We start from the raw sequence: 27,045 nt of genomic DNA, 5'->3' as shown, positions 1-27,045 counted from the left end.
AGGCAAAAGGAAAATGAGCAGTAAGTAGAGAGAAGGATCCAATGTATTGGTGTCTAGCCAGTTAAAGGACCCAATAACTCTCTAGCGGTATTATCTCGAAGGGTGGCTGGTGCCCTGGTCAACCTACTACTAATGCTTAATGTTCATAGTTATAAAGCAGATTATTATTATTGTCCATAGTAGAAGTATAATACTACCAGCCCCAGTGATCAAGTTATGAAAGCAACCCATTTATAAAAACTGGGAGGTAAATGGCAGGGCTATGGCTACCACAGTTTATTTACCTGTTGGAGTAATATTACCAATCACATAGGCGGTAGAAGATCACTCGTTTTCACAAAATCTTAAGTTAAGTACCATTTGTTTTTGCATTTTCATCAAAGTTGATTAAAAGATCATTAATTTCACGGGACTGAAAAACTAAAAGAATCAGTTTATCTCCAGGAAAAGAGATATAAAGAAGACTGAATTTCTTATTGCTCTGTTTGCTATCAAATTCAATAAATGTTAAAATGTCAAACATGTATATTTCGTGACTCCCTATGACAAAAGAAAATGGGCAATGGGTAGCAATCAAAAGTATAAAGGATGACTGTTCCAGCTGACATATACTGTAAGTTATAAGGTTAGGAAGGCAAATTGCTTGAAGTATCAGGAAGACTAGTATTTTTTAAAAGTGACAAAAGTAAAAGATTTGATAGTGAGTATATATTGGTTTTGTAATGGTACTAAAAGGTGTGACTGACTGGGATAGGGGCTGTTTCTACAACATTTGATTGTACGAGTAAGTGAAAGGGAAATCAAGTTATTACCTATAACTTGATTTCCCTATAAATTGGAAAGGAATATTTTTTTGAGGAAATATGTTAGGAAATCGGCCTGATTGTTGCTGGTAAGTTTTATTTTGTGGACCTGACCTTAATACTTGTTCATGGTTGATAGAATTCACTGAAACACAGTATTACCTCTCAAATAAGGTTGAGGTGGAAATAAATGCACGCCGTGGCTTAGTGATTCAACGATCAGGCTGAATTTCGGACATTCTGCCCATCTGTAAACGTGTACCTAAAATTGCTGGTGCAAAGTAACTATGAATCTGGGTATTACCCTCTCCCCTTAAAAATAGAAAAGATTATAGCAGGTTGAATTGGTCCACAAATACAAATTTTGAGGGTAAAAAAAGAAAAAAAAAAACACGGAGAAAATCAAATTTAGTAAATTAAGCATTAATAGAATAAAGGATGGTAGAGCAAGTTGATAGATTTAATGGTGGGAAGTAGAGAGATTGAAGGTGTATTAGATCATTATTTGGTTGAACCTGACATCAAGTTGAAATAGAAATCATAGAAATGATGTTACTGAAGATATAATAAATGTGAATTAGATGAGACGGAAAGGATAAAACAACTAATGGCAAAATCAATAATTGAATGAGAGGGATAAGATAAAAGTCCCTAAAGACAAAATAAATGTGAATTTGTTGGGAAAGATAGCATAAAAAAATCTGATGACAAAATAAATGTGAATAGATAAGAGGGATAGGATAGAAGCATTTAATGACAAAATACGTGTGAATGGGATGAGAAGGATAGGACAAAAGAATCTAAAGACAAAATAAATCAGAATTGTATGAAAGGGATAGGATAAATGAATCTAATGACAAAATAAATATAAATTGGATAAGCTGGATAGGATAAAACATCCAATGACAAAATAAATGTGAATTGAATATAAAGGACAGGGTAAAAGAATCTTGTGACGAAATAAATCAGAAATTGGATGAGAGGGATAGGATAAAAACATTTAATGGCAAAATAAATGTGCATTAGATGAGAAGGACAGGATAAAAACATCTAATGACGAAATAAATAAGAATTGAATGAAAGGGATATGATAAAAACATCTAATGACAAAATGTATGTGAATCGCATGAAAAGGATACCCTAAAAAGGTTTAATGATAAAATGAAACAGAATTGTATAGAAGGGACAGGATAAAAGCGCATACGGAAAAAATAAATGTGAGTTAGATGAGAAAGATTGGAGGAAAGAATGTAAGGAAAAGAAAATTAAATCAGAAATGGATAGGAGGGATAGGATAAAAGCATGTAATGACAAAATAGATCTGAATTGGATGAGACGGATAAGATTAAAGCATTTAAGGACAAAATAAATGTGAATTGGATAAGAAGGATAGGACAAAAGAATCTAATGAAAAATAAATCAGAAATCGATGAGAGGGATAGGATAAAACATCCAATGACAAAAGAAATCAGAATCAGATGAGAGGGATAGGATAAAAGCAACTAATGTCAAAATAAATGTGATTTAGATAAGAGGTATTGGATAAAAGTATCTAAAGGTAAAATAAATGTGAATTGTGTGAGAGGGATAGGATAAAAGAATCTAATGGCAGACAAAATCAGAATTGGATGAGAGGGATAGATTAAAAGCTACTAATGTAAAAATAAATGTGAATTGGATAAGATGGATAGGATGAAAGCATCAAAGAATAATAATAATTCGATAAGAGTGATAGGACCAAAATACCAAATGACAAAATAAATGTGAATTGGATAAACCGGATACGATAAGAGCATCTAATGACAAAATTGATTAGAATTGGATGTGAGGGATAAGATAAAACCATCTAATGAACAAATAAATGTGAATTGGATGAGATATTATAGATAAAAGCATCTAATGACAATATAAATGAGAATTGGATGAGAGGGATAGGATAAAAGAATCTAATGAAAAAAAATATATATATATCAGAAATGGATGAGACGGATAGATTAAAAACATCTAATGACAAAATAAATCAGAATTAGCTGAGAGAGGTTTGATAAAAGCATGTAATGACCAATAAACGGGAATTGGATGAAGAGAATAGGATAAATGCATTCAATGAAAAAATACATCAAAATTGGATAAGAGGGATAGGATAAAAGCATCAATAGATCAAATAAATGCAAATTGGATGAGAAAGATATGATTAAAGAATGCAGTGACAAAAGAAATCAGAAATGAATAAGGATATGATAAAAGCCTTCAATGACAAAATAAATCAAAATTGGATGAGAGGGATAGAATAGATTCATCTAATGACAAAATGAATCATATATGGATGACAAAGATAGGATAAAAGCCTCTGATGACAAAATAAATGTGAATTGGATGAGAAAAATGAGATAAATGAATTTAATGACAAAATAAATCAGAAATGGATGAGCGAGATAGAATAAAAATCTCTAATGACAGCAAACATATGAATCGGATGAGAGGGATAGGATAGAAACATCTATTGACTAAATGAATAAAATAGGATGAGAAGGATAGGATAAAAACATCAAAGAACAAATAAATCACAATTCGAAGAGAGGGGTAGGATAAAATAATCTAATCACAAAATAAATCAGAATTGGATAAGAGAGATGCGATATACGAATCTAATGACAAAATAAAGCAGAATTGGACGAGATTGATTAGATAAAAACATCTAATGACAAAATATATGTGAATGGGATAAGAAGTATAGATTAAAAGCATCCAATGACAAAATAAATCAGAATTGATTGAGAGGGATAGGAGGAAAGCATCTAAAGACAAAATCATTCGGAATTGGATGAAAGGGATTGGGTAAAAGCGTCTAATGACAAAATAGATCAGAATTGGATGAGAGTGATATGATAAAAACATCTAATGACAAAATAAACTAGAATCGGATGAGAGGAATAGGATAAAAGTATCTAATGACAAAATAAATCAGATTTGGATGAGAGGGATAGGATAAAAGCCTTTAATAAAAAAAATAAATCAGAATTGGATGAGAAGGATAAGATAAAAACATCTAATGAAAAAATAAATCAGAATTGGATGGGGGGATATGACAAAAAACATTACTTGACAAAATAAATGGTAATTGGATAAGAGGGATTAGATAAAAGTATCTAATGGCAAAATAAATGTGAATTGGATGAGATGGGTAGGATAAAAGCCTCTAATGGAAAAGTAGATGTGAATTGGATGAGAGATATAAGATAAAATAATCTAATGACAATATAGATATGAATTGGGTTAGACAGATAGGATAAAAGCATCTAATGACATAATGAATATGAATTGGACAAGAGGGATAGGATGAAATAATCTAATGACAAAATAAATATGAATTAGACAATAGGTATAGGATAAAAGCAATTAATCACAAAATAAATCAACTTTGAGCTATTATTAAAGGATTGAATTTGTGATGGGAGAATTTTCAACATTCCATGGGAGGGCCATAGGAGCATCATGCGTCGTTACAAGAGGATAGGAAGGCAGAATTCAAGTATAAAGTGGTGGGGTAAGGTGGGGTAAGGCAAAACAAGGCTTAGTGAAGGACAACACAGATTAATTCAGGCCCAGTTACATGATAGATAAGAAGCTTGGGTGCATGACTCGAGGATAGAGGAAGAACTAAACTGAAATAAAGATAATGGTTCATTGTAATGAACAAGTGAGTCTCTATATTAAATATGTATGTGAATAGTTGCTACCACTGTATCCTGAACATTTGTCGAATAAGAACATAAAAGAGGCAGACCTCAGTGATGCAAATCTCGAAAACGTTGGTATAAAACTATGAATGCGTATAAAAGTGACTGTTGAGAACGTGAGGAATATAAATATGAGGTTGCTAAAAATAACTATCTCAGGAGTTGAAGAGAACACAAATGAGATGCAGTTGTATGGTGGTCGTAGTGTATGTGATTGAGGGACTAACCAAGTTTTAAAGGGTATCTTCGGATGAGGGTTAATTACAGGCAGTAACACTTGAAGGAATGTAGCATTAAACGGTGTATCACAAAATGCGTATGGTAGGATACTGATTGAGAGAGTAAGAAGTTTGAAAGAGAAGAAAAAATGCTTTATGCTGATACATAAACCTTAGAAGATAATTATGATAAAATCGATAGTAAGACAGTCTGGAGTGTGTTGAAAATGCATCCATTATTTGCCATTAAGAATCATTATGTGTTTATATGATGAAAGCGTGTGTTAATATTGTGTAAGAAAGATCTGTGACAGGAGGCTTGTTACTTTTCCATGGTTGTTCAAGATCCTTATAGAAGGGGTAGTTCAAGAGCTCATTATAAGGGCAGTTTATGTAAGTGGAAAATTTTGATCAGGAAATGAGTTATGAATGAATTGTGGAATGCCTATAGTTTACAGATGATACTTTGTTGAATGGACATAGTAAAGATATTCTTTGGAATTGGTTCGCTAACAAAAATAATAACTATGAAGATGTGTAAGATAATGAGGGTAAATAAAATCAGGCCAATATTATTATTATTATTATTATTATTATTATTATTATTATTATTATTATTATTATTATTATTATTATTATTATTATTATTATTATTACCTGTTAAGCTACAACCCTAGTTAGAAAAGCAAAATGTTATAAGCCCATTTGCTCAAACCAAAAAAAAAAAAAAAAAAAAAAAAAAAAAAAATAGCCCAGTGAGGAAAGGATATAAGAAATCAAACAAGCTGCAACAGAATTAATAAAATATTTAAGAACAGTAACAGAATTAAAACTGATCATTCTTATATAACCTACACTAGATAGGTACAATTCGGAAAGGGTATTAAGCTGGAAACATGTAGTTTCCCTCACTGATCGTCAGTCACTATCACGCCAATTGATTTTTTATATTTTCTAAAGAGAGCTATTAGTCACTTGAACTACAAAAGTTTTCATACGTAAATGAGTTTAGGAGCCATTTACTACGGCGCCGAAAATAGACATTCCACTCATAACAAAAAGCTTTTGCTGTGGCTTTTCTGTAGTAGATATCAACATGAAAATTGCCATTGGCAAAGTAGATTCCAGTCCGATGAATCTCTGAAAATTTCATTTAGATATATGAATTAGTATAGGAGAAATGTACGTTGCTGCCGAAGATCGGTATCCCGGTCATACCGAAAATGGTTGCTCTGACTTTTTTTTATTGTATGTATCAGTAGGAAAATTGAAATGCAAGTAGTTCACATAGCCCCAATAAACTCTGTGAAAAATAATTTGGATATCTTTAAGACTCTAGGAGTTTATTGCTCCACACGGATTTTTTTAGCGAAAAATTCTCATTTTTGTACAAATATTACCACCATGGCATATCTATTGCAGATGTGGACATAAAATTTGTCAGAAACGAAGGTTATATATATACATATATATATATATATATATATATATATATATATATATATATATATATATATATGTATATATATATATATATATATATATATATATATATATACACACACACACATATATATATATATATATATATATATATATATACATATATATATATATATATATATATATATATATATATATATATATATATATATATATATATATATATGTGTGTGTGTGTGTGTGTATATATAGAGTATATATATATATATATATATATATATATATATATATATATAAATATATATATATATATATATATATATATATATATATATGTATATATATATATATATATATATACATATACTCTATATATATATATATATATATATATATATATATATATATATATATATATATACATATACTCTCTCTCTCTCTCTCTCTCTCTCTCTCTCTATATATATATATATATATATATATATATATATATATACATATACTCTCTCTATATATACACACACACACACACACACACACACATATATATATATATATATATATATATATATATATATATACATATACTCTATATATATACATATATATATATATATATATATATATATATATATATATATACATATATATATAAATATACTCTATATATATATATATATATATATATATATATATATATATATATATATATAAACCCTAACAATTCCTGAAAATCTCAGATGTATATCTGTATCAGTATAGGAGTTATTGATCCTGCTGACAAATATATCAGCTTCCACCACCCGCACCCTCCCTCCGAATTCTACAACGGAAAGAAATGACCGGGCTATAGGGTAGGGTGAGTTATCTCCAAAATATTTTGGTGCTTCATATAGGGTTTACAACCTCGTTTGCGTCAAAAAAGAGACTTATGTCAGCCTGTTCAACATAAAAATATTTACTGCATGTATGAACTTTTGAGGTTCCACCGATTTAGCTACCTGACTAAGAAAATAATTCCAGAAGCTGTTCACAGTTTGAATAAGACTTCTAGAATGCACTGTAGTATTGATCCTCATAATGGAGAAGGCCTGACTATCAGAATTAACTGAACACCTAGTATTACGAACAGGATTACACTGTCCGGAATCTCTGTATGCAAAGGATGGTCAGTATTATGAAAAATCCTATGCCACATGCATAACGAACTAATTGAACGACGGTGCCAGAGATTAATATGTAGATCATGAATAAGAAATTTAATAGAACTTAAGTTCCTGTTCAACAAATTAACAAGAAATGAGAATCAGCACCTGAAGAACAGACAGGAGAACAATAATCGAAACAAGGTAAAATTAAAGAATTTCACCAGAATCTTGAAATACTTTCTCAGTAAAGTAATTTTTTGTAGAAGACACAGACCTAATGTGTTTCTCGAAAGTAAACTAGCTGTCAAGAATCACACCTAAAATTTTACAAGTCAGCAAATTGAAATACTTGTTTAAGTGAGGAGGAACATTTATAAAAGGATTGTTTAACTAATTTTCCTTCATAAAAGTGTGATGATAATACCAACTGAATGAAGGAATTAGTATATTTAAATGCGTAGCTAACATACTGAAGATATGGAGGAAATCACTAAAAAAAGGGGGTTCTTATGCGTGAAAGTAGGGATTATAGTATTGTGGCCATGTGAAAGAATTGGAAAACAGTAGCTCAGTGGAAAGGAAAGAAATAGTGGGTGTGTTTGGAGAAGGATATCTAGAAATGGTTTGATCTAAGGCTTTAAAGACCATCAAAAGTGATGGCAATATATGACTAGTTTCCACAGCCCATAGTGGATTCGATGCTGATAAACAATTAATCCCATAGAACATTGAAAATTGTAAAATCACATAGAAAATAAAATTGTTACTATGAATATAACAATGTAAGTAGGTAAAAGTATAATAAGTTATTTAGAAAGTTAGGATATACATTGTCATATGTAAGTTACGTCTGACTGTTTACCATTCCATGCAGTTGATCTAAAAACGTCAATTACCCACATTAAAAAAAAGAACAATTAAATAAACACAGAAGTATCAAATACGAATATAATTATGCAGTTAAAAACAAAATTATTTCTGGGGCCTGTTCATGGGAGAAAAAAAAAAAATTCTGCGTAATAGTGTATTATATTTGCAGTATTCCCTTTTTTTTTAAACTTATAACCATGATACTTCATGTCTCCGAAAAATAAACCCTTGTTTAAGAAACTGTCGTGCCGTATCACTGAAAGATACACTGGGTGCAATTTAGCACATTGGTCAAAGTGAAAAGATTACTGTTATGGGTCGTCCTTTTTAGCTTACATCGGATCACAGTTATGACTAGTATACGATATGGGATATATTTTAAGACACGTCAAATATATTGCTCCAGGAATGGAAAATACTTACATCAGGTTAGGAGAAAACAGGGTCTATGGAAAAATGGAACATCTCTCTTTATAGTTTAGATTTGAAGAGAGACTATCAATGTTAATTTATGAATGTTATTATCTATTATACAGAGTTCCTTTCACGGGTTATATTAATTTTCATAGGTAAATTCACACTAAGGTATTGTACGTGTTGTGATACTTATCTTGGCAGCAACAGCCTGCGTAAATTATATGCATATATATATATATATATATATATATATATATATATATACATACATATATATATGTATATATATATATATATATATATATATATATATATATATATATATATATATATAAGACAGCTTAAAATGTCATATATATCACGCTCATATGCTAAGTACCATACAGATAAAAAAAAAGTTCAAATTCAGATCGAATTACCCTTCTCAGAGCTTTTATAAGTTGCTTTGAATCCTAAGCACAAATGCCATTTGATTACATATGATGAGGTTGAACAATAGAAAAACACTTTTTATGGACAGCGTTCCAGTATTTACACCTAAATGATATTACTCTTAGCATTTACATTAAATCCTCTTGTACATAATTTCCTTAGGTTTGAAAAATTATATAATTTACGCAAATTGCTCCCAGTTGGGCTAAGCAGCATTCATTTATCAAGGTACTGAAGGCAGGCCAGCAGTCCCTAAGGGTTAATGCCCCCTGGACTGTTGCGTCAGCACAGAGCTCCCTTACATTACTACAATAAGAATTTTTAATCTGCTATTCATTCCCGGCAACTTACAGTAACAAATTGGGTCATTACGTAAGCGAAGGCTGAGTCCTAATGAAATGGCGTTAATGACTTTACTTTTAAAGAGATGCCTCTGACTTGACTGAGAGAGAGAGAGAGAGAGAGAGAGAGAGAGAGAGAGAGAGAGAGAGAGAGAGAGAGAGAGAGAGAGAGTCTGTGGTGATGGATTTGATATAACTTTAACCCTATCATCAATAATTAAAGAAATGAGAGAGAGAGAGAGAGAGAGAGAGAGAGAGAGAGAGAGAGAGAGAGAGAGAGAGAGAGAGAGAGAGAGAGAGAGAGAGAGAGTGTGTGTGTGTATGTGTGTTACAAGTATTTTGTAAGTCTCAAGATAGTTTGAATCCATACGCAGAGACTCCATTTGCTCTTGGACAGAGCTAATTAGTTTAAACCTTTAGTGATTCTATAGTCTTGTCTAACGTATTCTTGAATTCGTTTACCGTGTTACTATTCGCTACGTCCACTGGAAGTCTGTTCCATGTATTCGCTCCGTTGTATCATTATAATTACAGTTTGCATCTGTTACCTCTGGACTGTTGTAAAGTGTTAAGAGGTTGTTGTAGTCTACATTTGTAATTCCTTTAAGAATTTTTATTGTTTCTCTCACCTTTCTCTTAGTCGTCGAATTTGTAAATAGAAAAAGTCCGAACGTTCCATTCTCCGTCTCAATCCAAATTGTCGTAGCGTTGCAACTAGTTTGGTTGCCCTAGCTTGTCCTGCCCCCAGTCTCTCTAAACCCTTTTGAATACGTGGAGGCCAGAATTAGAGTCCGTACTCTAGATGGGGTCTTACTACTGATGTGTACAGCTGCCGCACAATGTCCGTTTCTGTATTTGAATTGTCTCCTTATGTTTCTGTGTTTTTTTTTTTTTTCCAACTTTTATGATCTGTTTCGTGAACTTCAAATATTTACTAATAATAATGGCAAAATTTTTATCCTGGTACACTCTTGTGAGTAATTTGTTCATGGGTTACTATAACAGAGAGAGCAGTTTGGATTATATATTTCAAATAACTTGATACATTCATTTGATGAGAGAGAGAGAGAGAGAGAGAGAGAGAGAGAGAGAGAGAGAGAGAGAGAGAGAGAGAGAGAGAGAGAGAGAGTTAAAAATAAATCTTCATTGCTCGACAAAGATAATCTTCTTTAGTATCTATAATTACGTTATTTCCCAATTCAATAAAATCAGTACAAAAAGATGCGATTCTATAATTTTGAACGCAATATCAAAATGATGATACTAGTATTGTGAATATAAAACCAGAATTATATTGATTTTTTTTTTCATCATCATTTTGACTACTTAAAAAAAAGTTAGGCAATGAGATGCTTTTTCCTTTACGACCAACAGATTTGATGTGAACGCTGGTCATCCTAAAATGCACGGAAACGTAATTCTACATCAGCTATGATAGAATTTATTTTAAGGTAGATTGCGTATGATCCTAAATTATTTTTGCTTTTGGATATTCTGTATGTGAACTTCGGAGTCAGTACCTGTTAACGGTCTCCTAACACACTTGTGACATGCCCAGGAAAGATAAGAACAGAACGGCTGTCTCCAAATAACTAACTTTATTTAGTGAAAAAAAGAAAAACAACAACAGAGGCATTTGCATGCCCCCAAAAGGGTCACATAAGACTGAGAAGTGCATGTGTACATTCAATGTCTTTTGTCATATACGTTGAGTGTCGCTCGCATCTTGAAAGCTGTTGCAGTTAGAGATGTACCCAAGGTTAATATAGGCTTCAAAATTTATGATATTATAAAGGTATTGAAAAAAGACATCCATGATGTTATTGGGATTAGTCCTTAGCCTGAGGAGGACCCAGGGAAGGTGAAAACCAACTAGAATCGGTGCAGCGGGACATCAAAGCTGCTTTAATGATACAATGAAAATGTTCCACCATTTAGTTGGCTAAAGGGTTGCAAGCGGTACCTAATGTAGGTTGATGCTAAGATGCCCTTATGATGTCCACGATTGAGCAGAAAAAGTGGTACCCCTGTCGGAAGTAATATTCTCTGGGACGTTGAGATCGGCATGATGGGTGTGAGAGGCCATGGATCAATTGAAACATCAGTTGGCACATGGTCATAGCCTACCAGGGCAGCGTCTTTCCAATGGAGAGACATGCAGGGTGCCCTATATTGTAGATTTGGTAATCGGGGTCCTTTTCTTGGGTTCAACTAAGGCTTTGTAATTCATTCCACAGTGAACAGCAGCCAGTGTGTTTCTTGAAAGGGCATCGGCGACAGACCTCAGTTAACCAGGGATGTGTTGAATGGTACAATTGCACTCAGAAATGACACTTGAATGTCAATTTGGATACGCAGTCCTAGGGAATTATGAAGAATGTGCCCTCCAAGAAAGAGCAGTATTGACGGACAACCAAATGCACTGCCAGTATATTGTGTATGAACACAGAGCATCTGATTTTCACCTTGAAAAGTTTGCTACTGAAGAAGGCCCACAGGTGGGAGGATCCACTGAACATCTATTTGAGAACTGCCTCTACCGTGACATCACTGGCAACGGTAGAATAGGAGGGGTGTAGATTGCACGGTAAAGGTGAAAGCAGTAACAATTGATAAGGCTTTTCTTTGTGTTGAAAAAGGCCGAATCATGAATTGGCCCTCACTTCAGATATTTTGGATTGCTTTTCAAGTTTGTCGTAGAGTGGGACAAGAGTATCGGTGATGGCTGGCAAGAACTAGTAGTACTAGCTTAATGTTCTCAAGAACTCCTGCAGTACTTTGACGATTAAGGGCATGAATGCTCCTGCACTGCATATACGTTCTCAGGGAGTGGGTGAACGCTTTCAGGAGTGATGCGCTGACCCAAAAATGGCATTCAATTGGTACGAAAGGTACATTTTGTCCTACCTGACTATTTCTGTGGTAGGTGGTTAAGAATGGTGTGTAGGTGACATAGATGGTTTAGGGGGAAATAACCTGTATATCATCTACCTAACATATGAAAAAGGGAAGGTTCCCTAAGATGCCATTCATAAAAAGTTGAAATATGGCCCCTGAATTTTTATGACCGAAGCATGCTTAATTGAAAGAGCATGTGCCGAAGGAGGTGGTGATAGCAGCCTTGGGATGTTGACTGGGTGCATGGGCACTTGATAATACCCCTTCAGGAGGTGAAGGGTTGAAAATACTTTAGAATTGTGAAGGCAGGTGGTGATATCAGCGATTCTGGAGGGGGGTTGGTGATCTGATTCTATCGGCATGTAAAAAATACCTGTAATCTTCCTGAGAACAGAGGGATTCATCCTTCTTCGGGACAATTTGCAGGGCCATTAACTATAGGCTTGAGGCCTTTTGACAAAGGCCATTTACTTAATTTCTGGTGAATGCATGATTAACAGCTGTCAAACAATCTTATGTCAAATCTTGCAAACACTTGGAGCTATTTGTTTTTATTTGGTGGTGAATAATAATAATAATAATAATAATAATAATGATAATAATAATAATAATGGAACCTTGAGCATCTGACATAGTTGTAGGGGGAATATGCCTGGTTACAAACTGGAGGTGGGCGTAGGCATCCACGGCCATGCTAATCTGGAGAGTAAGGTTGGAGGAAGTAAGTGATAAAGATGAGGATGAGAAAGATCTGGCATTGAATAAGCGTTGATATGTGACATCAACCAGGAGGTAGAAATTGGAGAGAATATCTGTACTGATGAGAGGCTGTGTAATCTCGGCGATGATGAAATTCTATATGTACTTAGTGGCAGCAAAGGACAGTGTCTATGTCTCATTGCCTTGGGTGGGGATAGTAGATCCATTGGCTACCACCAGGTGGACATCAGCAGGCTTTAATAGTGGGATTGCACTCATAATACACAGAAAATACACATTAGATCCTTCAACCATGTAAAAAACTAGATTAGTTAATAGGGAGGGCACCATCACAGTCGATGGCGAACTTACATGTTTTATCATTGACATCCGGTAGTACATGCCTTTGCAACAGCCTCGAATCTGTAGTAGTACTAGCACAACTGAGGATGAGGGACATCACATTGAGGCAGTTGAGGGCGTTAGTTGTGGTTGGGGGCGCATAGTTAGATGGTGGGCTACGTCGTCACTATCCAGGCATATCAGGAGGTTTGGGTCGATGTTCTGCAGTATTCACCTCAGCCTCAGTTGGTATTGAATGGTTGTCCCTTTTGTCAAGAGTTGAGATGTCGCTTGAGTTATTCCCAGGAAGGAAGTGGCTGTCCATGAGGGTGTCGACACTAGTAATCAGTTCCTTCATGAGCAAAGTCTTCACAATGCGAAGGATGGTTTGAGCAGCTTGCAGCTGGCATTGAAGTATGTTCACATGAAGAGAAAATCTGCAGCAGACTGAAGGCAAAAAATTTCTCTGAGGGCCACCAATGCCTTCTGATCTCTCAAATGCTGTTGAGAGACTAAAATCTTGGCTACAGGGGTGGCTGGTGACAGTCAGTACTGTTCCAGGAGGTATGATTTGAGAGCTTCATACTTTATGGGAGTGTTCCTTTGCTCACAAAGCCAATCATAGTTTTTCGGAAGGTGTCATCGGGGATCACAGTAAGGACATAGTATCTATTGATGGTTGAGTGGGTCACACCCTTGATGTGGAACTGGTCCTCGGTGGGCTGAAACCAGAAAAGTACATCTCACCTGACGAAGGGCTGTGAGGCGCGGGTGCGTGTTTGAGGTAATGTGGAGGTCACTAATGCGACAGGCCTGGCAGAGATAGGAGTAAAAAAGGTTGTCTCCAAATAGCTAACTTTATTTAGTGAAAAACACAGATATTTATATGACCCCAAAAGGGTCACAAAATGGTGACAATCGCATGTGTACATTCAATGGCTTTTGACTCTTATGCTGAGTGTTGCTTGTAACTTGAAAGCTGTTACAGTTAGCGAGATACCTAAGGTTGATAACGTGTGTTGCAATTAATGGGTTTTGTCTTTACTTAAGGTTGATTGGAGTCCGATGGCAAATACTATGCACTTTGCATGGAAAAAAGAGAACACTCCATTGTTCTCTATTTTTGTGTCCGTTGCTTGATGCACGAGCATTTCCTATTTATCCCTGCTCAAGCACATTTATGAACACATTTATGAATAAATGAGTTGTTTACTGTTGTGAAAGCAACGAAAGCTATCACGACTATGAGAAATAAGAAATAATCCTCAAATAACTTCCATTTCGGAAGAGGAATCCCGTTTTCTTTACTTCATAAAAAGCTCGTGTTACTATAGTATTCCTTATAATAGTACTTACTTAACAAGGATAATAATAATAAAAAAAACTTAATTTAGACTATATCATCGATGCAATAGGAGAATATTACGGTTATGTACCCTATTTCATCAAATTTTACCTAAGAATTGAATTTAAAACTCTTCTATGTTGGATTCTACCCGAACCCATTTAAGCTTTTATTTGAGGAATGTTGTTTAAGGTAGTGGGAATTTTGAAAATAAAATCTACAAATAATGCAATATTACTCATAATGCAAAAATAGCAGTTTACCTAATAATATAGATTATCATTTACAGTTTCCTAAAGTATGCCAGCATATACATGGAACATACATAAAAAGACCCTAACTTTCAAAGGAAAAAACTAAAATCCGGAGCATAGATGGTATCAAATGTAATGTATACCAAAAGTATTTCAAATGTGTGCAAGATAAACATGGCTACCATTGGTTCATGAAGATTTGGAGTAGTATTTTCATCTATATTTTATAAATCACTTTACAGAATAAATACAATATAAAGACCTCTTGTACTGGTTTGTGTGACTTCGCAGTATATATATATATATATATATATATATATATATATATATATATATATATATATATATATATATATATATATATATATATATAAATATATATATATATATAAATATATATATATATATAAATATATATATATATATAAATATATATATATATATATATATATATATATATATATATATATATATATATATATATATATATATACTGACATTTTGCCAAGTGATTACAAAACACTAATTCAAAAGATGCAATCATTGAAAATTTCAAAACAATTTGTTTACTGATATCGAGATCAGGAAAAAGGACCAAAATGATACCTTCTTATGAAGAGCTACAGTAAATACCAATTACCATTACGAGCAAAAGCAAACTACCGCTTCAAGTAAATTTGTCTAAAGCTTAAAGATCGCGAAAGGCTGCTGACATCCATAAAGGTAAAAAATATTCCCGAAATGATAGAACAAACCATCTAAAGCATGAAGTTCTATTATCTCTATCTCTGTAGGAGTCTCGCAAACACCATCTGTCTGGAAAAACGGATTCCAATGTAATGTCTAGACATTCAATACTAGTTCAGCCTTATATGCCACCAAAGCAACTAATTTCTTAGGAGTGAAGATAACATAAGATAATGTGTATTATTCTTACACTGTAATGTAATCTATTAAATCAGCAGAAACAATAGCAAAAAGTCACATAATTTTATTCTTTAATAACAAACCATCAACAAGAAATCTTTTCTGCTAGTTGCTTTAGTGGTTCAGATTCAGCTTCAGTTGATACACCTAAGCAAAGAAGAATATTATCAATACCTATGAATTAAAGTAAAATGTATCACAGAAATAAACGTATGCAGGTATAGATGATTTTACTTGGGATGAACCAAACCAAAAAATTACGATTAGGATAAGTTATACGTTAGATGATGTGAAGAAGATTATCTTTAATTTAAGATACCTTTATAGCAAAGCAATTTATTGCTATTTTTTTCATAATTGGTGAAAGGCTTTAACCAATGAGCAAGGCGATTCAAAATGTTTTACTGAAAATATATCTGATGAATGAAATCTCCATTGCTTCGACACAACTGTCAGAGATGAAAACAAACTCACAGACGTTGGCTTATGCATGACACCAAATACTGGACCTAATGCATGACTAAAAGAATTAGTAAGGTGCTTTTTTTTAAGATCGATAGCTCGCCAGGAATTCCTGGCCCTGTTGACCACTATCGGCTAAACCAAGCCAAACGCTCTATTTGAAAAAGATTTAATTAGAGATGATAGAATCTTTAGCGTTGAAGAATTATGCCAAACACTTTCTGATCAAGAAGCGTTGAAAATAATCATAATTTCTAGCGTCAAAATATTTTTTCCTGAGATATATGATTCTTTTACTGAATAATAAAATCTAAAATATTTAATAATCATGTTTATAACTTTAACGATCAATATGAAAACACACCATTTTGATTAAGGAGTTTGGACCCTTTTTTTTTTTTTTTTTTTTTTGAAATAAGGGTTTTGGGAAATCAGTCCGCACTGCAACCATATACAGAGCATAAAAAATATTCTGATACAGCCATTCACATTTCCTATTAAAGTAAGTTACTAAGCCAGGATTTCACGAAGCGTAACCAGGACGAATTAGAGCTGGCAAACTAAGGAAAGAAAATTTCGATAGAAGAATAAACAAGGTACTTATATAGCCTTAACAATGGGCGTCGAATGAACACTATACATTTTATTCTAACCCATTTTTATCAATAGAACGGTTTCTTTGGTAGTAGTGAAAGGCGAATAACCCCCCCCCCCCCTCTCTCTCTCTCTCTCTCTCTCTCTCTCTCTCTCTCTCTCTCTCTCTCTCTCTCTCTCTCTCTCTCTCTCAACATGGGAGAAAGCGAAAAGAGCAAATGAAACCTTGAATGTGAAAGAAATAATTTTTTTTAAATTTTAGAGGAGGTGATGTGCAAACTAAACAAAAAGTGTATACTAGACAAAAAAGGGAGAGAGAGAGAGAGAGAGAGAGAGAGAGAGAGAGAGAGAGAGAGAGAGAGAGAGAGAGAGTTATAATAATAATAATAATAATAATAATAATAATAATAACAATAATAATAATATTAATAATAATAACAATAATAATAATCCATTTCCAAATATCTATATTGGATATTAAAAAGAATACAAAACTGCAATTAGTGAAATTATCTAACAAAGTTAAAATATTTGATATTTCAGACATGCAAAAGTTTGTTTAAGAATCAACAAATTGACTAAAACTTCAGTAATTAATATAATTCATCAATAATAAAAGACTATCATAAAACTAGAAACTTTCTACTTAAAACATAATGAGTAAAAGTAATTTTTCTTGAATAATAAAAAAACATTGTCATGGACCACATAAGTTGTGTTAAAACAAATCATGTATAAATAGTATTAAAATAACACAAAGTAAAACAAATAAGCATACTAGATTATAAAGTACTAAGGATATCTCAATTTGTAATCAAAACCCATCTTATACTTAAACATTATCTAAACCTAATTCCAATATCTATAAAAGTATAGTAGTGCCTTCAAAAGCATTATTAACATGACAATTAGGCATAACGTTCAGTAAAACTTACACTAATTGGAACTATTTAAAATAAGTTTCTTCAAGCGTACATTAAAAGCAGTGAAAGAGGATTTTTGTTAACTTGTGCCATATACATTATTGTATGATCCTGGGCCTCGAATACTAAACTGGCAGGATCCTATCTCTGTTTTTGCCCTTTCATAATACAGATATTCATGCTGTCAAGTGTGTACTGTAAGAAAATTATATAAGCATTCAGGAGTTATTTTACGTGTTGTTTTGAATACCAGATTACAGACATCTATGGCATATTTTTTAATTTATCTTTAACCATTGTAATTTTTGGAAGTAAGGGGATATGTGGTCCTGGTTTTTTTTTTTCTTTTTTTTTTTACATTGGCAACAACCACTTGGGCGACATAGTTTTGAAGTTTTTCAATCCTTTTCATTTGTGTAAAGCCAGTTATTTCTCAAATTCTTAAACAATAGTCTATTGTGTCATAGCCAGCGACTGAACAACTATTTTACGCGTAGAAGAATCAAATGAATCTTTTAGTCTGTTTGAATAAATTTAAGAGCCCATCACTTTCTAATATATTTCATCTATTTGCGTTTTAAACGTTATATATCTGTCAAAATAAACCGCTAGATTTTTTATAGCTTTCATGGATTTAATCATATTTCCCTTAAAATCTATTTGCACATTGTCTCCAATTACTGATATGTATTGTTAGGAACCTATTGAAATGAATTGTGTTTTTTTCTCATTAAGAAGCAAGCCATTAGCTAAGAAGTAGTATTTGGCCTTCATTAGTAAGTATTGTGTCCTATGAATTAGTTCGTCAATTTCATTTACATTTCATTCAATTAAGATCTGGGTGTCGTCGGCGTATTGTACAACGAAACAGCAGGGTAGAGATTTTACCAGATCATTGACATACATTACAAAGAGTATTGGGTAAGAATAGATCCCTGGGGTACACCAAACTGTACATTTTTTTTTAGAACACACAATTTGACCAACTCGAAATGACTGGGATCTGTTATGTAAGTAATTCACAAACCAGAGTGGATCTACACTCAGTAATGTACATTTATCAAATAATATACTGATTCACGCTTTCAAAGACTTTTGAGAGGTCAAGCAAAAGGAGCAGTGAGATTTTTTTATCATCCATGTTATCATAAATCTTATCGGATACTTTTAATAGAGCCGTTTCAGTTGATAATTTTGGTCTGAAGCCGTGTTGACTTTGAGATTAGAGCTTTGTCTCTAGAAAATCAGGTAACTGAATAGAAATTATTTTTTCCAAAACTTTTGACAATGTCGGTAGCTAATATATAAGACGATAATTAGAGACGTCTTCCATATCTCCACTCTTAAAAACAGGAATTAAGTGGGGATTTTTCCATAACTCCGGATACTGTTGAGTGGCTATGGATGTGTTAATTATAACTGAAAGGTAAAATGCTATAATATATAACCCATCCCTAATGAAACGCAAGCGAATCCCAGTAGATCCAAATGCATTTGTGTTTTTAAGATTTTCCATAATCAAAATGGCAGTATTACAGTCAACAGAAGTAGGCTTAAAACTATCCAGTTCTCTAGCTGGAATATTACGTACTGTTGGCTTTTTTCGAAAGTTTTTTTCACCGACCTCAGCGAAAAAAATATTGAAATTTTCAGCCTTAGAGTGTACATCAGTTACTGCTGGAAATAGCATACCTAACAATTTTTTTTTTCTTTCTATTTTCCAAGTAGCAGAAACATTGCCTTTAGCTTTCGTATATTTGCTTTTGTGATACTGCTTATGGCTTCCAGCTAGCTTTGAATTTACTCTCTTCTTCGGGTCTTTATGTTTTTCTTTAACAGATATGTTACAAGACTGATATTTTAGCTCACTTTTCAGTCTGTCTCTGAAGAGAGAGAGAGAGAGAGAGAGAGAGAGAGAGAGAGAGAACCAAATTCATACAAATAACCGGCAAAGTTAGCATACGGTATATTTGAAGTTCAACTGATAAAGCTTCAAGGGATCGTATAATACCAGATAACTGTGATAGTAAGTTATTTGAGGTTTAGACCATCAAGTGGGCCATGAATTAATAATAAACCAACGCTGAGTGGCTATCAACACAGATGGGACATCAATTAAAACATTCGCAGTTTTACAACGGATATAATACATAATTTCCAATGTTCTCTATCACGCTGCTAATGAACATTGCGGTGCAACATAAGTGAACCGGATGTCCTTTCCTACAACCATTTTGCTTTTTGGATGATTCCATAATGACTAAAACAAATCCTACAGAAACCCAAAGCCTCAACCAGTAACAGAAAAGTTTTATCTCCTCCTTTTTTTGTGTTTACGCAGATAATTTTTGTCTTAGATTTGTAGATCACAATTACCATAAACAAATATAACTCCAAATATATTTCAAGTAAACATTTTGCAGCCTGGTATGTTTATATTTCTGAAAATCTTGATTTTCAACCTTCCGGATTCAGCAAATCAAGAGCCACGGATTCCTAAGAAAGCCCCATTAACTGATATGATTCTCGCCTTTCCCTCCTACTCTCTACTGATGCCTGTCATATCACCATCAGTGAGGTAGTCGAACAAATGATTAATGAATTGCTCCGCCAATTGGCCTCACTCAGTAAAGAGCTTTATTGGCAAAATCTAGTTACCGTACCTTTGACCATAAACTACTGGCAGTGTATCGAACAGACCACATACCCTTTGTACATATCTTTACTCAACAATTTAATGCCTGATCCGCCTATCAGCGCTAAAATCTCTCTGTTATTTCTGAATACAACTATACGATTCAATACATCCTGGAAAAGTGAATCCCATTTTCGATGCTCTTTCCCGAAACTGGCTGGCATCCATACACCTGGGAAGGGATTACAGTAGTCTTTGGATGAAGCCCCATAAAAGTAGCCAAGGTATCAAACTTGTAAGAAATCCTGCACATCTCTTCATTTGGGAAAACGTCACCCGCAATGACTCTAATACTACTCTCCTTTGTGACGTCAGTATTGATGAGCCATGCTAGTGGATACCTACCCCGATGCGCTGAAAAATATTCTAATTGATCTATGACCTTTCACACCCCTCAGGCCAATCTACTGCACGACTACTGAAATCAAAGTTCAAAAGGCATGGCATTGCTAAAGAAGCCAAGGATTGGGTCTGTGCCTGTATTTTATGTTAAATTTCTAAAGTCTTCTGCACACGGACTAGGGTATGGCGACTTTTCATCAACAGTTTTGCCCATATTCACGTTACCAAGGTTGGCTCCCTACCAATATCAGACGAATACCTTCATCTTTTCGCAGTTTTCTATAGATTCACTTGCTGGCCTGAGGATATACCCATGCAAGATGCAACATCTGCCTCATGTATTGCCACCTTACTTCTCCAATGGCTTATAAGATTCAGTATCCAATAGCATATCAGTTCTGACTGGGGTAACTTTCACTTCTTAGTGGTGGACATACTTTAGGTCATCTTCTCGGCATCACCCTACATCTGGCTACTGCTCACAACCCCAACACAATGGTGGAATATTTCCATCGTACACGCAAAGCAGCTTTGATGTCCTGCTGTAATGACTCTAGTTAGTTTTCATAACTTCCCTGTGACTTCCTCAAACTGAGGACCAGTCCCAAGGACACCATTGATGTCTCAGCGGGTGATATTATATATGGCGACCTAATGGTTGTTCCTACGGAATTTCTTTCGCTCACAACTACCTCCAGGGGTTCCAGGTGCTTACATCACATTCTAGAGAAATTTAGCCATTGTTGTTAAACTTGCAAGGCCCCATGAAAGTAACACCCACAAAAGATCCACACACCGCAACACTCATCTTCATATGCACGAATCCTCGCAAGCTACTGTTTATGCCCCGTATACAGGCCCATTCCTTGTCATACATCGTATATTCATGGTAAAGATGATTGGTTCACCATTGGCAGCCTACGTATCTCCTCCAAGACCACCAGCAAATAGAATAACTCTCTAAGGCAAGTTCCCCTCTTTCAAATAGGTGTCTGCTTCGTGAAGGGAGCTATGTAATGCACATGCAGCAAACAACTAGCATACAAATCCAGAAAGTATGCCCTATCTATGTATTCTTCAATACTACAACTGTCATCTTATATCATAATAAACCATATATCTACATCACACTATGTACCCGTACTATAGATTCCATGTCTAATTCTGGGTCCACAAATATTTACTCTATTTTTATGCTTCCTATATATTTGTTTCGCTCTTATTTCCATTTGTTAAGCAGATAATGTTGTATTTTTCGGAATTCTCTTTCTTAGAAACATTCATCTATTACCTAAATACGCTATCATATATTATTTATTTTTTACTTCATTTGCCTTTTTGTACGCAACGGTATGTTGACTGCTGAACAAGTGTATACAAATCTTATGTCAAAAGATAACTGTAAAACAAAATTAATGAAATATGGTACCTCAAAGACAAGGCACCAGTCTACCGGAATTGTCTGAAATTAAGTCTAAACCCTGTTATAAAAAAAGTGTTCCCTTGCCTCAACGCAGATCGGCGTCATTGGGAATCTTGGATATATCAGACTGTGCTTGAGGATTTGTTTTATGGTACCATAGTATATTGCTTGCACCCTTTATGAAGTAGGCGTTAAATAGTATAATTATATACAGTATATTCTATAATACTGTAAAAATTCTTCTTCTTCTTTGTGTTCTGTGAATTCCCATTACATTACGTGGATATATATTTTGTATTCATTACCCTTAAATTTTATAGATTATTTGCTCGGACCTATATAAGCCGTTTTCTTAACAAATATTTCAGCCGCATTTGGAAACCAAAACATATATCATGCTCATATTACCGAATACTTCGCTTCCTCTTTGGATTATGACAGAAAACCTGAAATCAACCCATCAATCCTCGTGGGATTTTGAATTTTTAAAGTTTACAGATGAAAGATTTATTTTGGTGTTGTTATTGTTCTTAAACTTCTATTGTAGTTTATTTCCTTATCTCCTTTCGTCACCAGGCTATTTTCCCTGTCGAAGCCCTTGGGCTCATAGCATCCTGCTTTTCCATCTAGGGTTATCGCATAACACATAGAAACATAATCATGCACAAGTATTTCAAAGTGATATTTCCAAGTTTCTTCAATAAGAGAAGTCTCTCTCTCTCTCTCTCTCTCTCTCTCTCTCTCTCTCTCTCTCTCTCTCTCTCTCTCCTGTACTCTTGGGAAGAAGAACCCTTTTAGGAATTGATCTGTCAGTTTGTGCGTGTCTAGATTGCATTCCCCATTTGTGATATACTGAATAATGGTGTAGACTCTATATTTGTTGTTTTTACTTACGTAGTATATTTCGGTCGTTTTTAGGAATGGTAGTAAGTGATGAAAAAGCTGCAGTAAGTTAGGACCTCAAACACCATGGAAGCACTAATAATATTGCAACTTAATTATTGTTTTTTTACAAACCTTATGATTTCATAAACTTCTGATGGGCAAAAATTTGATGTTATGACTCATCTAAGTATTTCTGTAGCAACTTTCAATCCCAGTCAATTTTTATTATAAAATTGAATCACTATTCAATGCTAAAATATCTAATAAATACCATTTTTTTCATGTGATTCAGTTTTTTCATTTTTTTTTCTTCTAAGATGTTAAAATATTTAGACTTGTATCAATTTTTTCACTTGGTTCAAATTTACATATAATAATAAAATACGTTATTTGCAGTATTTGCTATTAACACGGATAACTTTCTTTTAATTTATGTTTAATAATAAATATTGATCTTATTAATTCAATTTTTATAGCTCCTTCGATGCTAAACTAAGTCACTAGTTCCTAACATTAAAATATAATACATAACTTTTATATAGAAATCCAAACTTATCCATGTATGATTTTGATGCTATATTTCACAATGACTCATTTTATATTAAATATTATTTCTGATTTATTTTGAGTCATCATAATTGTTGCTTATTGTACAATAGTAATAACTTACAAATATCTAACAAAATAAAAGATACTCTCCAAACATACCAAGTATAAAAGAATATTTCAATGAGCTTCTGTGATTCTTTTCTGTATCTCAAAAGAATATGCGAAAAGAGTAAAAAAAAAAAAAAAAAAAAAAGAAAAAAGAAAAAAAAAAGGATTTAGATCATCTCTTGTATGTTGATTCCATGAGCTAATATGTAAAATTGTTATTTTCTGTATAGTAATATTAATCAGAAATATCCAGAAAATAACCACGTGATTTCGGACAACGTGCATATCGTTACCTATTCAACTAAACCATCGATTCAAGTTTCCATAGTAATATTTTCCCTCATAAAAGAAGTTTAAAATACAGAAATAAGAAAAATATAAACGAAAAAAATCGGATGTCTACTTTTCCCCGAAGTACTTTCATAAAAAAAAAGAGCTTCCATCAGAAAAAAAAAAAGAAAAAAAAATTGGCATCACTTTCTTCTACGAATAAATAGTTTAATAACAGCACAGAATAATAATCATATGTCACGTAGTAGGATGGAGTTCATTAGCATTCCATATCATAAAACAGGTTGAAAAAAAAAAATGGAAGAAAACATACAGTAGTATTCCAGCAGGAGAAAAATGGAAAAAATCCACAAGTAACTAAAATTAGAGATCCCCCGTAGAAAAATGCTGGCAAACAGGAAAATAATCAAAATTACAAAGATATAGGTACATATATGCAGTATATTTGTTTGTATGCATCAAAGTTTATATATATGAAGAAATTCACTTGATAAATCCTGGACTATATCGTTTCCGGTTACAGAAACGAAGATGATACTTAGTAATAAAAGAAAGAAAAGGGCAATACAGAGTGAAAGCAATTAAGGAAAAACGTGACAGACTCTTCCTTAGGATAAAAAAAGAGGATATAAAACTTACGAAACAGCAGTTCTAATCAGGTAATGTAAACGAAGTTAGCTGCCCCACTTCAGCTCTGAGTTCTGAGAAAAGTGTTACTTAATAACAGGAATAAAAGTTTAGCAAGATTCTCATGGGCGCGAGTTAGTGGACTCAGATGACGTCATTGTTTTAATCCAGTCTCACCTGATGCATTAATTTGTTCCTGATCTATAGTCCTTGACATCCATACCTTGAATAGGGGCGAGAAAAAATTGCTGATGACTGATAATGTAGACAGAGAATTTCCCTCTTCATAAATGGAGGGTACAAGATAAAATCACATCAATTGACATTTAGAATTTCCGGAAATGTAAAGCCTGGTGCATACAGAGGTAGAAAAGTCCAATACTATCCACCATAATTGAAGCAGAGCCAACCTTATAGCCCATATAAATTAAATATATTTTAGAAGTAAAGGTTATCCAGTTCATAGATAAATTTATTTTTCTTTCAAAAAGAATAGTGCGTGGAGAACTCCTCAAGATGTGGCAATCCTAATAATACAATTATCGATCATTCAAGTTTCCTAAAGAGAAACTGGGGACTGTTGACAGAAAAGCACTTCAATTAAGATATGATTATATACAGCGCTTATGGTAATAATTAAGCCTGGTCTTTAATATGATCCTTTCAAATGACTATAGTTATCAAGACAGCATTAAAAAAAAAAAAAAAAAGAAAAAAAAAAGCCTATTTCCGAATCATCAAAAACCATTATAAAGGCTAATCATTACAAAGGACATTTTTTAAAATTAGAGTTGTTCGTGGAATAACACCAGCCTCGTAGCTAGTACATTGATAACGGATTTGCCAAGCATTAGCATGGCAGCAGATCGATTCCTGCCCGGGACCGTGAGTTTAGGCTGTTCACTGGGGAGGCCAATGCTGTGATTGGGCAACATAGCGGGGGGACTTTAACAGACCCCCATTCCATCTGTTTACGTCAGAAATACTACAAAAATATATAACAATACCGACTCAAGTTTAAGTGAGAGAGGATAAGGTGCTTCTAAAAGTAATTGATATGGAAAATGTAACGAGCTATAAAGAGCAGAATTTCCAGCTCATGAAAGGATAAAATAAAGGAATTAAACTCGCCGTTAACTGAATAAAGTAAGATGACAGCTGGAGCTCAGTATAATGCAAGATATACAAATACTGTGAGACAGAAAAACAATGGAAATTTACTGCGCAAACGAGGATGAAAATTTTAGATGAAAGAGGATGGCTAAAAATAAAAGTTAAAAAGCAGAATCATGAAGAACTTACAAGTAATATAATATCCTGTTATAAACCTCATAAAACTCGTTTTACTAAAACATTGGGAGTGAATCAAACAAATGTTCTTTAGTCAAAATGGCTAAAGAACAAAACTAAACCTAAATTTGTTTTGGCTGATTAAGACTAACGATATGACGTAAGGCTTGAAACTTCGAAGACCTTTTTATGAGTATATAAAACAGATCCCACAATAATAATAATAATGATAATAATAATAATAATAATAATAATAATAATAATAATAATAATAATAATAATAATAATAATAATAATAATAATAAATTGTAGTGATATTTTTGTAAAAAGATTGTTAACTTACAAATGACGTAAATGTCTGAATAAATACCTACAATGATAAATAGCTCAAGGAAGGAAGAAATATTTCATTAGGCGTAACTCTAACTGAACGTCTTACCAGTGTGCATTAATGTATCAGTGAAATACATGTACATGGATTGAGTGAAGACGGAAGTTAGGAAAAGTGCAATAGCAGTTGTTGAAGTCGACAGAATAGATACGGGAGTTTAGAGGGTTTTATGGAAAGTTATACATGATTATAAAAACAAAAAATCAAAGATAGAACAGACTGTATTGTTTTTATTCTACTTAAATGAAATGGAACATAGCAGGTAGATGAAAGTGACGTCGACGGCGTAATGGAAGTTATTACTGATAGCAAAAAGAAAAAAAAAATAAATAAATAGACTTAAAAATTAACGTAAGTTGCTTCTAATAGCGGTGGTATATTGTTGATGCCGAGAATGATGATGATGTATGGGTTTTATGGCTAAAGCTCAAACACTGGAACCAAGAGTCATTCAGCGCCGGTGGTGTATTGAGTAAAGGACTGCATGACAAGTACCTGGCAGGAGAAATGAGAGCTACATAAAATGTGCGCTCTATAAAAAAACTTTTATGTATGGGTGACAGTAGAGTTGAACTGAATCAGAACTTT

Source organism: Palaemon carinicauda, chromosome 24, assembly GCF_036898095.1.
Source record: "Palaemon carinicauda isolate YSFRI2023 chromosome 24, ASM3689809v2, whole genome shotgun sequence".
Lineage (NCBI taxonomy): Eukaryota > Metazoa > Arthropoda > Malacostraca > Decapoda > Palaemonidae > Palaemon > Palaemon carinicauda.
The sequence above is the reverse complement of the archived record's forward strand: the minus strand, read 5'-3'. Positions refer to the sequence as shown.